Below are 13,691 nucleotides of genomic sequence, written 5' to 3'. Positions count from 1 at the left end.
TGAGTCCATGTTCCCAGCAACCTACAGCGGGAGCTGAGCAGAGGCGCCCCCCTCCAGCCAGTGGGTGTGAGCGTGTCCTTACCCTCCCCTCATTCCCCTCCCCTACCCCCACAGAGGTCAAGTGTAGGTTGCTGTTTATTACTGACTTGCACTGTTAAGAGGGAAAACTGTCTTGTAACTAGGTCTTTTATCAGAAATGGAGAAACAGGACTGCATATTCCCAGAATTGGGAGAGTACATATTTCTGGAGTGAAGAGTATTTTTTAGGTTTAATATGCAAAGTGTCTCCCTGAAGGAAGAATACACCGCCCCGCCCCCCCCCCCCCCACTTCCCCATCCAGAGGTCATCTGTTCTTGTAACGTCACCTGCTTCCCACCACTTGTCAAGTTCATCAACGGGTCCTCCCTCTCCAGCCCTGTCTTCTTTTTTGATCCCCTGGTTGGGAGTCATGGGCAGCTCTCTACTCACCTTCTGCCTGGAATGCAGTCCCACCCCACAGTTCATTCATTCTCTGCTCTAGAGGCTCTCAAACTGTGGTCCCTGGTGAATCGTTGGTGCTCTGTGGGCATCAGCTTGTTAGAGATTTTAAGTTAGAAATTCCTGTGTTTGAGCTTTGCCTCCGAACCGACCTACTGAGTCAGAATCTGCACTTGACCAAGAGGGTCTACAGGCACAGTCAAATTAGAGAAGCTGCTTTAGAGAGGAGGCTCGGTTGGCATCTGCTAGGCTGTGCTCCCCCACAGCCCCACTCAAGTATAGACAATGGAACTTCACTAGATGCACATTTAATTTCAATACATTTTTTGGAAAAAAAAAAAAATCAGGAAACCCTTCTGTATTTTCCTAGTCCTTCCTCCTCTTAAAAATAGACTTTGTTCTTCATTGCCTAGGGGAAGGAAGGCCAAGATAGGGCTGGAAAGCCAAGGGAAACAAAAATTATTGTCATGGGAGCTTCCAAGGACTCAGGAGCTGACAATTGCGGAGATTTCCAAGGGTAATTTTGACTGCACTTGAGTATCCTCTTACACAGTGGTTCTGAACCACTACCCTGTAATCTGACCATTGCACTAACCATTGGACTTGTTGAAATGCCTGCCTCTGTCATCAGTAAGCACCTCAAAGCCAGGAGTGGTGTTTCTAGGCCTGTCACAGGGAAGGTATTGAGCAAATTTGTTGAATGATTGAGTGACACCTTCTCTCTTCTTTCTGAATCCTCTTATATCCTCTTATATATGACACCTTCTGGCCTGGACCCTCCCTCCCCAACTCAACCTTCAGGACTTAGCTGGGGCTCCAGCTCCTCTAGGAAATGTTCTCTGAGCCATTGTGCAGGGAGACATGGCCCTGTTCTGTGTCTTTCTGTCATGCCTGAGCATACTCAGTCATGGCATTGATTTCATTCTCTTGAAACCACTTGTGTGTCTGCCCCTTCCACCTGACTGTAAACTCCTCAGTGACCAGACTGTTTCATTCACTTTGGGGTTCTAGATCAATTCTCAATGAACGATAATCACAGAGATTGGAGTTGGGAGAGTGCCTCTTGGTTTCCAGGGAGCTCACCTAAAGTAACCTCAGCAGGCAAGGCAGGAGTGTGTGGACACCAGACTTGATTAGGGAGGCAGGTAGGGAAGGTCTCAGACTTGACTGGGGAGGTAGGTGGGGAGGGTCCCAGACTTGATTGGGGAGGCAGGTGGGGAGGGTCAAGGCAAGTGCATTGTATTTTGATGAGTATTTAATTAGGAACTCTGAGAAATAAACAGATCTGCCCCCTGCTGAAAGAGTTTATAGTCTTACTGGGGAGACCAACATACAGGAGAAAAATATAACCAAATGCCCCAAAGTGTGGTGGAAACAGTAGGTGCTCCAGGAAGACAGGAAGAAGAGAGTGTGCAGAGCTGGAGAGTGGATTTGAATGACCCTAATATGAATGGTCTATTTCCCATGAAGTGATGGGACCAGATGCCATGATCTTCATGGGAAATAGATGGGGAAACAGTGGAAGCAGTGTCAGACTTTATTTTTTGGGGGCTCCAAAATCACTACAGACAGTGATTGCAGCCATGAAATTAAAAGACGCTTACTCCTTGGAAGGAAAGTTATGAACAACCTAGATAGCATATTAAAAAGCAGAGACATTACTTTGCCACAAAGGTCCATCTAGTCAAGGCTATGGTTTTTCCAGTGGTCATGTATGGATGTGAGAGTTGGACTGTGAAGAAAGCTGAGCGCCAGAAAATTGATGCTTTTGAACTGTGGTGTTGGAGAAGACTCTTGAGAGTCCCTTTGCCTGCAAGGAGATCCAACCAGTCCATCCTAAAGGAGATCAGTCCTGGGTGTTCATTGGAAGGACTGATGCTGAAGCTGAAACTCCAGTACTTTGGCCACCTCATGCAAAGAGTTGACTCATTGGAAAAGACCCTGATGCTGGGAGGGATTGGGGGCAGGAGGAGAAGGGGACGACAGAGGATGAGATGGTTGGATGGTAACACCGATTTGATGGACATGAGTTTGAGTAAACTCCGTGAGCTGGTGATGGACAGAGAGGCCTGGAGTGCTGCGATTCATGGGGTCGCAAAGAGTCAGACACGACTGAGCGACTGAACTGAACCAAATATGGTCAGACCCTGCCAGGCTTTCGTGGGGAGCAGGTATGCAGAGGTCTGTGGGACCTGAATGCAGAGGGGACAAGGCTTCTCACAGGGTTGAGGATTCATTTCTCCATGAAGCCTTGGGGGCGCTTCTGGACCTGGGCTCCTGAGGCAGAGTCTGAGCTGGTCAGGGGTGGTTCTGGGAGGCATAGGGTGGTCTTAGGTTGGTCCTGGGAGCTCCTGAGCAAATTTAGGGATCCTTTTTTCCTGTTCTCTGTGTATGGTTTTCAAGTGCTGATTATTGAAAAATAGCAGAGGCACTGGTCCCTGTCTAAACTGGTTCTCCAGTTTTTGACTGAAATCATTTGAGCTTCAAAGATCTTCCAATCTGAGGGCAGCCTTCCTGTGGTTCCTCAGCATCTCTATATTATATATAGCCATATCATGTGTATTATTATATAATATACATATAGTACACTATATAAAATACACTATATAAATATACATTAATTATATTTATACATAGGTGGCTAAAATGGTAAAGAATCTCCCTGCAATGCAGGAGACCCAGGTTCTATCCTTGGGTTGGGAAGATCCCCTGGAGAAAGGAATGGTTACCTAGTCCAGTTAATATATAAGTTAAATAAATCACCCTGCTTATTTAACTTACATGCAGAGTACATCATGAGAAATGCCAGGCTGGATGAAGCACAAGCTGGAATCAAGATTGCTGGGAGAAATATCAATAACCTCAGATATGCAGATGACACCACCCTTATGGCAGAAAACAAAGAACTAAAGAGCCTCTTGATGAAAGTGAAAGAGAAGACAGAATAGGCTGGCTTAAAACTCAACATTCAAAAAATGAAGATCACGGTATCTGGTCCCATCACTTCATGGCAAATAGATGGGGAAACAATGGAAACAGTGACAAACTTTATTTTCTTGGGCTCCAAAATCACTGCAGATGGTGACTGCAGCCATGAAATTAAAAGGCACTTACCCCTTGGAAGAAAAGCTATGACCAACCTAGATAGCATATAAAAAGAAGAGACATTACTGTGCCGACAAAGGTCCATCTAGTCAAAGCTATGGTTTTTCCAGTAGTCATGTATGGATGTGAGAGTTGGACTATAAAGAAAGCTGAGCACTGAAGAATTGATGCTTTTCAGCTGTGGTGTTGGAGAAGACTCTTGAGAGTCCCTTTGACTGCAAGGAGATCAAACCAGTCAATCCTGAAGGAACTCATTCCTGAATATTCACTGGAAGAACTGATGCTGAAGGTGAAACTCCAGTACTTTGGCCACCTGATGCAAAGAACTGACTCACTGGGAAATACCCTGATGCTGAGAAAGATTAAAGGCAGGAGAAGAAGGGGATGACAGAGGATACGATGGTTGGATGGCATCACCAACTCAACAGACATGAGTTTGAGCAAGTTCCGGGAGTTGGTGATGGACAGGAAAGTCTGGTGTACTGGAGTCCACAGGGTTGCAGAGTTGGACACGACTGATTGAACTGAATTGAACTGACCTACTCCAGTTTTCTTTCCTGGAGAATCCTATGGACAGAGGAGTCTGGCAGGCTATAGTCCATGGGGTCTCAAAGAGTCAGATATGACTCAGTGACTAAACAACAATACATAATGTAGTACATATTCATATATAGTATGTATATATAGTATATACAAATATATTTATATATGATATAGTTGGCTCTCAGTGTCTATGGGAGATTTGTTCCAGGACCACTGTGGATACCAAAATCTATGGGTGCTCAAGTCCCTTATGCAAAATGACATGGTATTTGCAAATAACCTCTGTACATCCCACTGTATACTTTAAATCATCTCTAGATTATATATAATACCTCATACAAGGTAAATGCTATGTAAGTAGTTGCTGTTTCATGGCAAATTCAAGTTTTACTTTTTCGAACTTCCTGAAATTTTTTTCAAATATTTTCCATTTGTGGTTGTTGAATCCGTGGGTATGGAACCAACAAATATGGAGAGTTGACTCTGTAATATATTTGGTGATACACACAAACACACACACACAGCTTTTATGTCTACATAATTTAAAATATACTCCTGATACACAACCCAGTATTAGAACCACAGTCCTCCTCTGATGCATTGTGTGGCCCGAACTGCAATAGCACAGGCTATATATTGTGGGGGTGGGTCACATGAAGTAGGGTGGCAGGGTGGGGTGGGTATGGGTGGGCAGCTGATACGTGGAACAGAGCCTTGTCTCCACTCAGGACTGGCTCTGGTTCTTTCAGGTGATGCTACCCTCTGGCCCAGCTTTTTGGGTTCATTTTAGCTCAGGAGGACTCATCCAAGGCACTCAGGGCTCTTTGCAAGGATCTCCAGTCACACTTGCTGGGGGTCATGAAGAAACCCATCTCCTAGTTCTCTTATTCCTTGTCAGGATAGGGTGGGGGGGGGCGGGCAGGATGCCCTTCTTTTAATGCTCCTCTCCTAGATTTGGCCCTATAAATACAGCTAAATTGTGACCAGCAGGTGGCACCAGGTCCTGGGCAAAGACTCCTTTAGAAGTTTCTCCCATCCCTAAATTCCCCTCTCTAGCTCAATTCAGACAAAGAAGAGCTCCTGACTTTGACCCTATCCCTCAAAGAGAAAGCCTGGTTGGGTCAAAACCTGGTGGTATCAGGGCAGCAGCTTGAGTGGAATCCTTGTTCCTGACCCAAGTGCCCTCTAAGAACTGAACGAACTGGAATTGGCTAGGGCGTTGGGTCAACTCTAAGATTCTGGACTCAACTAAACCAACCCCCCAATTCCCCAGAGCCATAAGTTAAATGCATCAGTGGATCCAACTTCCAATGGCTTTTTGTACTAGGGGTTGACTCAGGCCTAGACTCAAGCCAGACCAGCTTCTTGAGGTGAGGGTATATAAAGCATCCACCCAGGTATCTTGCCCTAAGTGAACCAGTTATCCACCACTGCAGCTGAGACAAAATCTGAGACAACTCTTAAAGTGAATGCAACTGTAACCAAGGGCTGGGTCACCTCCCCTGAGAGAACAGAGGCAGGCTCTGTTCCAAGGGCTACAGTAGCCGGGTCTTATTCCACCCCCATCCCTGTGTTTCTACCCTGGCCTCTGCCACATGGTGACTGTCAGGAGAAACAGCTGACTGGGTTGTAGCATGTCACCATCCAGCCTGAAACCCCATTCAAGAATCAGACTGAGGACACGGCCTTGGGAACAATCTGCTCTGCAAGATCTTGACCAAGGGAAAGAAAACTTGAGGATGTTTAATCTGGTGATATGCAAAATCATTTCCTATGCGAGGACCGGCAAGTTCACGATGCAGTCACTGGAAATGGGAAAGATAGTTATCACTCATCAGGAGAGGCAGAGCTGTCAGTCATTCTGCAGTCGGAGGCCTCCAACATGGTCATCAAGACCAAATCTGAACATCCCGTGGCTGGAAAGAGTTTCTAGAGACCATCCAGTTCCTTCCCAGATCCCTAGACTGTACTTAGAGCTAGGCAATTCCTAAATCATAAATAAGACTGCATAACTCTGAAAGCTCATTCTAATGTTTAATAACCTTATCACTGGCCTAAATCTAACTGACTTTTTAAGTCTTCAGTGGAGCTCTACCTTGCACGAATATGTCTTGGAGATAACCCAGGGGTCATCTGCTCAGTCTTCTCTAGTTCTTTGGCCTCCAGAACTCCTTGCAGTTCCCAGTTCCTTCTGCTCCCCACAGCTATGAGGGACACACTGGGTCTTTCAGCCCTGTAGTGGGTGTTGGACCTGCCTCCAGCAGGCTCCAAAATGGTTGCTTTAAGAATACCAAACCTCCAGTCACACAACCTGAGCTTAAATCCTGGCTCTAACATTTCCTAGTTGCTTGACTTTGGGCCTCAGTTTCCTCATCAATAAAATGGGGACAATGAGAGTCCCCACTTCACAGAGCTGTTTCAAGAACTAATTGAGTCATGCGTATAAAGTGCTGGACAGACCCTGGCACCTGGTAAGCACTTGGTCAGTATTATCAGCATTATTAGGGCAGACACTGAGATCCAAGGTCACATTCCTGAGAAGCAGGCGCCCAACACACAACCAGCTTCAGGCCTCCAAGATCCTGGAATTCCAGTCTAGGAAGGAGACAGACCACAGAATTGTGCCTTTCTCTGCCCTTTCTGCCTGGGAACAACCATCTGGGCTACCTGAAGCTGGTGCTTCTAACACAATCCCTCCCCAACTCCAGATTTCCCATACATTCTGCTTTGTAGATGCCATCCTACCAGTCAGGAAAACTGGAACAGATGCTGTGAGATCAGAGGAGAGAGAACTCTGAGGAGCTTGCCAAAATGTTTCCTGCTCCTGACATGGGGCAATGCCCATTGTCATCTGGTTACCCCTTCCTGCCCGGGCCCAGGGGGCTGAAGTCACCTGTTTGGAAAGTCTGCAAAATTGTTACCCCTTGCCCCCTGGGTTACACACCCAAGTTATCCTGGGATTGCATGGAGGCAATAAGTGCAGACAGGGAGGCAGGGTTCTGAGGGCCTGCAGGAGCCCTGCCGGCGGGTCACAAAGCCCTGGCAGACCCAGCCAATCACCTTCTTCTCACTGTTGACCCAGGACCTGACTCATGGGGAGGCTCAGCCTCCTGAAGCTGAATTTAAAAAGGAGAGATGGGGCAGAAGGAGTAGTTCCAGGGCTGCTGGGGAACACACCCACTCCAGCAGATCCAGGACAGGGATCTGGACCCTGAAGGCTCAGGTAGGAACTGGAGCTTCTCCAGGATTCTATTCTCATTGCACTTTTAGGTCATGGAGCTCTTCCCTAAGATCCTGAACCCTGCTGAGGTCCCAGTCACTGGAGTTCTGAACACGCCCTGCTGACTGTGATCTGAATTCTAAAGAGGCAGGTCTGGATAATGGGGCTCTGCCCTTGCAGCTGCTGTCCCGGGGAAGGTGACCTCTGGGGAGTCCTGGCCAGATTGCTCTATCTGGTCATTACTCAAAGGGTTAATGGGAATCCAGGAGGGGAGTACACAGAACTCCTCACTTGCTAAAATTAATCATTATTAGTAGGGTCCGTGTCCGTGGGCATGTAGAAAGGCAAACCTTTCTTTCTAATGGCTCTCTACAGAAGATCTTCAAGTTCCACAAACACTTCACTTTTTAAGCCAACAAACTTTCATGATGGGATCTGCCATCAGAGCAAGATTACCAGCAGCATACTCTTGGAGCTGTGGGGTGTGGGGAAGCCAGGTTGAATGGTAGATGTGGCTCAGCTATGGGATCTGCCACTTACTGCCCGTAAGACTTTCAGCAAGTATCGAGTTGGCCAAAAAAGTTCATACTGGTTTTCTGTAACATGTTGCGGAAAACCCAAATGAACTCTTTGGCCAACATGATAGTTTGAAGTATCCAAGCCTCAGTTTTCAGGTCTGAAGGGTCAGGATGATTCTCTTGAGCATGGCGTTGCTGTGGGCTTAATGAGATACCTCGTCTTTGGGAACCAGAGGTTCATCATCTCCCCACTTTGGGGGTTGAGCAACCTTGATGACAGGCAGAGGATGATCGATGTGTCTGATTCACATTGTTCTTCCCAGGACCCTGGCAAACTCCCCACAGAGCTCCAATCGGGTACCTGAGCAGGGGAAGAGCAGGGGCAGGTGTGGCTTCAGGTTGTGGTTCTTCGGCAGCTATGCTGGCGCCCTGGTGCCTGTTTCTTTCCTTCACTAGTACTAGCCTGGGGCCCTGGACACAACAGCTGCTCAATAAACACTGCTGGATGAATGAATGAATGGGAGCAGCTGAACTGCAGTGTGGGGTTTCAGGTGGCAGGTGGGTTCAGAAAGGGTGGTTTTCTGGCCATATTTCCTTTCTGTTGACCACAAGGAGCAGGAGAGGAGAAAACAGGCTGCACCTGCTGGCCACATACAACCAAATGCAGCCTGAAGCCCTTGTATGCTTAGCAAGAGATTGAAAATGACCTCTTTCTCTGATATAAGGAAGAGAAACGAGGTGAAGTGGTAGTCCCTCAGTCATGTCCGACTCTTTGTGACCCCATGGACTGTGGTCCGCCAGGTTCCTCTGTCCATGGAATTCTCCAGGCAAGAATACTGGAGTGGGTTGCCATTCCCTTCTCCAGGGGATCTTCCTGACCCAAGGATCGAACTTGGGTCTCCCGCAAGTAAAGGCGGATTCTTTACCATCTGAGCCATAGGGGAAGAAGCCCAGATAGCTGCCAGACTCAGAGCAGGGCTCTGGGATGGTTCTGAGAACAGAACTTGGTACCGGTTGGGAGGACGCCCCAGTTGGGACTGGCTGCCAGTCCAGCTCTGTGCACACCCCAGGGGAGGGGTACGCTAGCCCACCTGCGGCCTGAACGTAGAGAGGGAGGGGGCTGCAGCAGCAGCTGGGACGTGTGGGATAGAGAACATTCGTGTCTGTAGCCCTAGTAGGCTTGCTGTGTCCTTCCTGATCCTTCATGCTTCAAAAGCAGCTCTGGTCTTTGGGGTCACATTCAAATCATGTCACTTAATCTTTTCACAGGATGTTTCTTCAGACCGTATGGCTGATAGTTGTCATCTGGCCAAGCGGCATGTTCTCCCCTCCTCTGAAACTGGATTCTATGAATCATTCAGTCTACTCTCCCTCCAGCCCAGGCCCAGGCCTTTCTCTGCTCTCAGAGCCCCTCTCCCCTTCCCCCACCACAGCCAATCCACCAGTTTTATTTCCTGGCCTTTTATTAAAAACAAAAATACTTTTGTAGCAAGTATTATTATCAAATTCCACTCATTGGGCCAGCAACCCTTGTGGTGTTAGAGAAAAACTTGCCCCTCACGTAGCACACCACCTCCACTTGTGAGTTCATCAGCCAGTGGCCTCAGCTCCAAGCTCTAACAATGTGCATCTCCTCGCCTTTTGGACAGGCTGCTTATTTCATACTCTGACCTTTCCGCCAGCAGGTCTACCTGACGATGTCCAGAACAAACCTGGCAACGTTCGACATCTGAGTCTCTTCCTTTAGTGCAGACCCTCATTGTTCACACCCTCAAGACTCTACCTGCCCCCACTGCAGGCAACAGCCATTCCCCCTCAATGAGGATGTGCAGTGAGGGGTACCTTCAGGCCTATATGCCTTCAAATAGCTTCTCTCCTGATCTACTATGGTGCTTGATGTTCCCACCACAAATGCCACTCTTGTGAATTATATAGCATTTGTCTCCCCCAAACCTTAGTTATTATCTCAATTTTAAATATGAGGAGATGAAGACTCTGGGTTCAAGTGACTCACTCAGATTTAAGATTAACCACTGGCGAGGCCAGACCATGAACCCAGGCCATCTGCACCCAAATCCTGTGCTCCTCCCACACCATGGCACTGAGGCAGGAAGACTGACGCGATTTTGCACAGTGCTAGTGCAGGATGGGGCTGCTCTGGTCGGTAAAGAATCCGCCTGCAATGCGGGAGACCTGGGTTCGATCCCTGGGTTGGGAAGATCCCCTGGAGGAGGGCATGGCAACCCACTCCAGTATTCTTGCCTGGAGAATCCCATGGACAGAGGAGCCTGGTGGGCTACAGTCCACGGAGTCGCAAAGAGTCGGACACGACTGAGTGACTAAGCACAGCACAGCACACTGCAGGGTGACTTGCCCCGATCTCGGCTCCTGAGCATTAGGAGAAAGGAAAGGAGATGTCAAAGGTTTTCTACTTTATATTCCTTTCTCCAAGCTACTGCAGCATTGCTCACTCAGCAAGGGTTTATCGACCATTTCTGTAATGTGCTAATCCCTCCACGAGGCACCATGAGGACACAGGATGATTTTAAGTCATGGGTCTTCTCCTCAAGGAGCCTTTGTTTGGTTGAAGAAATAAGAGTAACTCATAAAACAGCACAGGATTCCACAAACCAGAAAATATGAAGCACTAACTTGTGCGAGTGCATTTGGCTTTTAAGTGCTCCAGGAGAGTGTAGAGGATGAGAGGGGCCTTAGTAGTTAAATGGCTTCTGGGGGAAAGTGGCACCAAATTTAAGACTTTAAAGATGGTAGGATGTTAGAGAGAAGCAAAGAGAAAATGGAAAATTTGGGACACGGGAAACATGTTTACGATTACTTTCCTTTGAAAAATGAGCATGAGACCAATGATCAAGTCTTAGAGGAATGTTACAGGATGTGATCAAGTGAGGAAATGGGAGAGGCAGGTGGTGTCCCTGGTGCCAAGGGAGTGACCAGTTTCGATGAGGAGGTTACCTGCCCTGTTTAATGAAGTTACCAGGCCTTGGATGGAGAAGTGGTCATTAGATTGTGCAGGGAGAAATGATGAAACTCTGAGTCCTTGTGCTGGAGTGTGAGGACTGAATCTTGACCTGAAGACAATTATGAAGCCCCAGATTATTTGCCTGAGAGGATGCGGAGGAGAGAAATAAGGTGTTTGTCACCAAGGCCGGGGGGTCTGCTGTGGCACGGCAGGTGGACTTGATAGAACGTGACAGCTCGTGAGGTGAATACCTTGCTTCTCTCAGGAAAATCTGGAAAATTCACATCCTATCCTTAAATTCTAGGTCATATCTGTCTAAGGAGGCTCATGAAAGCAATGTCATGGTCTTCCTAAAGTTTTACAACACGGTATCATGAAAGAAATGAGGGAATGAACAAGAAATTCAACATAATAATGTCTTGACTAAGTTGAACATGTGGAGAATGTTTTAAATATGAATATACTGTTCTGTTTAACTGTGGTTAACCAAACCCCCTTTTGGGCTTTAGTTTTGAAAATGACTCTATTAAAGCAGGGTTACTAAGGAATTTTCAGAGCCTCCGATTCACTTACTCTCTGATCACCATTTGTGGAGTGTGTGTTCCAGGCGCTGAGCCTGGCATGAGGCCTATAGGAAGGAAGGGGACCTACTCTGTGTCCTTGAGGATTTCATAGATTAGTCTGGGAGCTAGATAAGAGGACGAAATAACCAAAGGGCGACACATTACACTACAACCCCAGATGCAGGAAGGATGCTGCTGGAGTAACTCTGTTGTCTGGGTCAGGGAAGGCTTCTAGAAAAAGCATAGTTTGAGTGGGGTCTTGAAGAAGCAGCTTATCAAGCAAACAAGAGTCAATACGACAGAGGAACAGACTGGGAAGACGGAGCAGATTTTGAATAGTTTACCCCAAAACGCGTGCTGGAGGCAGAAGAGGATGTGGTTAGTGGTAGAAGCTACAAGCAAGAGCTCCACAAGAGAACTGGGAGTTATTCCATCCTGGGAAAAGCTCATCAAGGGATTTTTTCCCCCCACGTATACAAGATATTTGTAACAATGCAAAAATATCCCTAACACTACTATAGTTAAAATAGTTAAGCATCATTTCCAATAAAAAATACAGCAAATGAAATTATAGTGCTTAGAAACTGCATTAAATGTATAACTCTTGGGGTGTTAGCTTATATTATCTTTTCTGGCAAAAACTGAAGAGATTTCCAAGTGCTCCTTGTAGAAATCAAGTGTCCCTCCAAATTTTTGTCAACTCTTTATTTTGAAATGATTTTAGACTCACAGCTGCAAAATAGGACAAAGAATTCCCATGTATCCTCGTCCAGCTTCCCCAATAACATCTTACATAACAATTGTTAAGGCCAGGAAACTGACGTTGGTACATTATTTACTGAGTTACAGACCTTATTTGGATTTCATGAGTTTTTGCACACCCTCTTACTTTGCTGCTGTTGTTGTACAGTCTAAGATATGTTATCACATGTATAGATTCATGTCCCGAGGACACAGACTGTTCCATAACCTCGAAGAAACTCCCTCATGCTATCTCCTCCTACTTTGATCCCTGGCAACCAGAGATGTGCTTTCTATAAATTTTCTGGAATTTTCTATAATTCCATAATTTTAAGAATTTATAGAAATGGGGGCTTCCCTGGTATCTCATCTGGTAAAGAATCCACCTGCAATGCAAGAGACCTTGGTTTGGTTTCTGGGTCGGGAAGATCCGCTGGAGAAGGGACAGGCTACCCACTCCAGTATTCTTGGGCTTCCCTGGTGGCTCAGCTGGTAAAGAATCTGTCTGTAATGCGGGAGACCTAGGTTTGGTCCCTGGGTTGGGAAGAACCCCTGGAGAAGGGAGTACTTCTGGAGTACTTCTGGTACCACTTACCCACTCCAGTATTCTGGCCTGGAGAATTCCATGGACTGTATAGTCCATGGGATCGCAAAGTATGGTCCAAGTACATTGCTAAATAATGGTGCAAGTGCAGATATACCACGGTTTATCCATTCACCCACTGAAGGACATCTGGGTTGTTTCCAGTTTTGGATGATTATAAAAAAACCTATGAGAACCTTCCTCAGCCTTCTCTTGCTTTGTTCATGACAGTCTAGCTTTGGCAGTTCAGTTCAGTCACTCAGTCATGTCCAACTCTTTGTGACCCCATGAACTGCAGCATGCCAGGCCTCCCTGTCCATCACCAACTGTTGGAGTCTACCCAAACCCATGTCCATTGAGTCGGTGATGCCATCCAACCATTTCATCTTCTGTCGTCCCCTTCTCCTCCTGCCCTCAATCTCTCCTAGCATCAGGGTCTTTTCCAATGAGTCAGTTCTTTGCATCAGGTGGCCAAAGTATTGGAGTTTCAGTTTCAACATCAGTCCTTCCAATGAACACCCAGGACCTATCTCCCTTAGGATGGACTGGTTGGATCTCCTTGCAGTCCAATGGACTCTTAAGAGCCTTCTCCAACACCACACACAGTTCAAAAGCATCCATTCTTCGGCACTCAGCTTTCTTTACAGTCCAACTCTCACATCCATACATGACTACTGGAAAAACCATAGCCTTGACTAGACAGACCTTTGTCGGCAAAGTAATGTCTCTGCTTTTTAATATGCTGTCTAGGTTGGTCATAGCTTTCCTTCCAAGAAGTAAGTGTCTTTTAATTTCATGGCTGCAATTACCATCTGCAGTGGTTTTGGAGCCCAGAAAAATAAAGTCAGCCACTGTTTCCACATCTATTTGTCATGAAGTTGTTAGGTAGTTAGAATAGGGAAAAGGAGTCTAAAATGGCGCTGGCTAAAAGACCTGGAAGGGAAAAGCTCACAAAAATAG

The 13,691-nt window shown here is 46.7% G+C and overlaps 1 protein-coding gene and 1 non-coding gene across 2 annotated transcripts in view; both read right to left on the bottom strand.

The window, feature by feature from the left end:
- MAPRE3 (microtubule associated protein RP/EB family member 3) overlaps window positions 1-13,691 on the bottom strand; it is a 57,132-nt gene that overhangs the window by 7,289 nt on the left and 36,152 nt on the right. The window lies entirely within an intron of this gene.
- On the bottom strand, window positions 9,346-9,495 carry LOC122704141. The gene has a single exon (XR_006343763.1). It is a non-coding gene; the product is annotated as a small nucleolar RNA SNORA62/SNORA6 family (small nucleolar RNA).

This window comes from Cervus elaphus, chromosome 11, assembly GCF_910594005.1.
Source record: "Cervus elaphus chromosome 11, mCerEla1.1, whole genome shotgun sequence".
Classification (NCBI taxonomy): domain Eukaryota; kingdom Metazoa; phylum Chordata; class Mammalia; order Artiodactyla; family Cervidae; genus Cervus; species Cervus elaphus.
The sequence above is the reverse complement of the archived record's forward strand: the minus strand, read 5'-3'. Positions and strand labels throughout refer to the sequence as shown.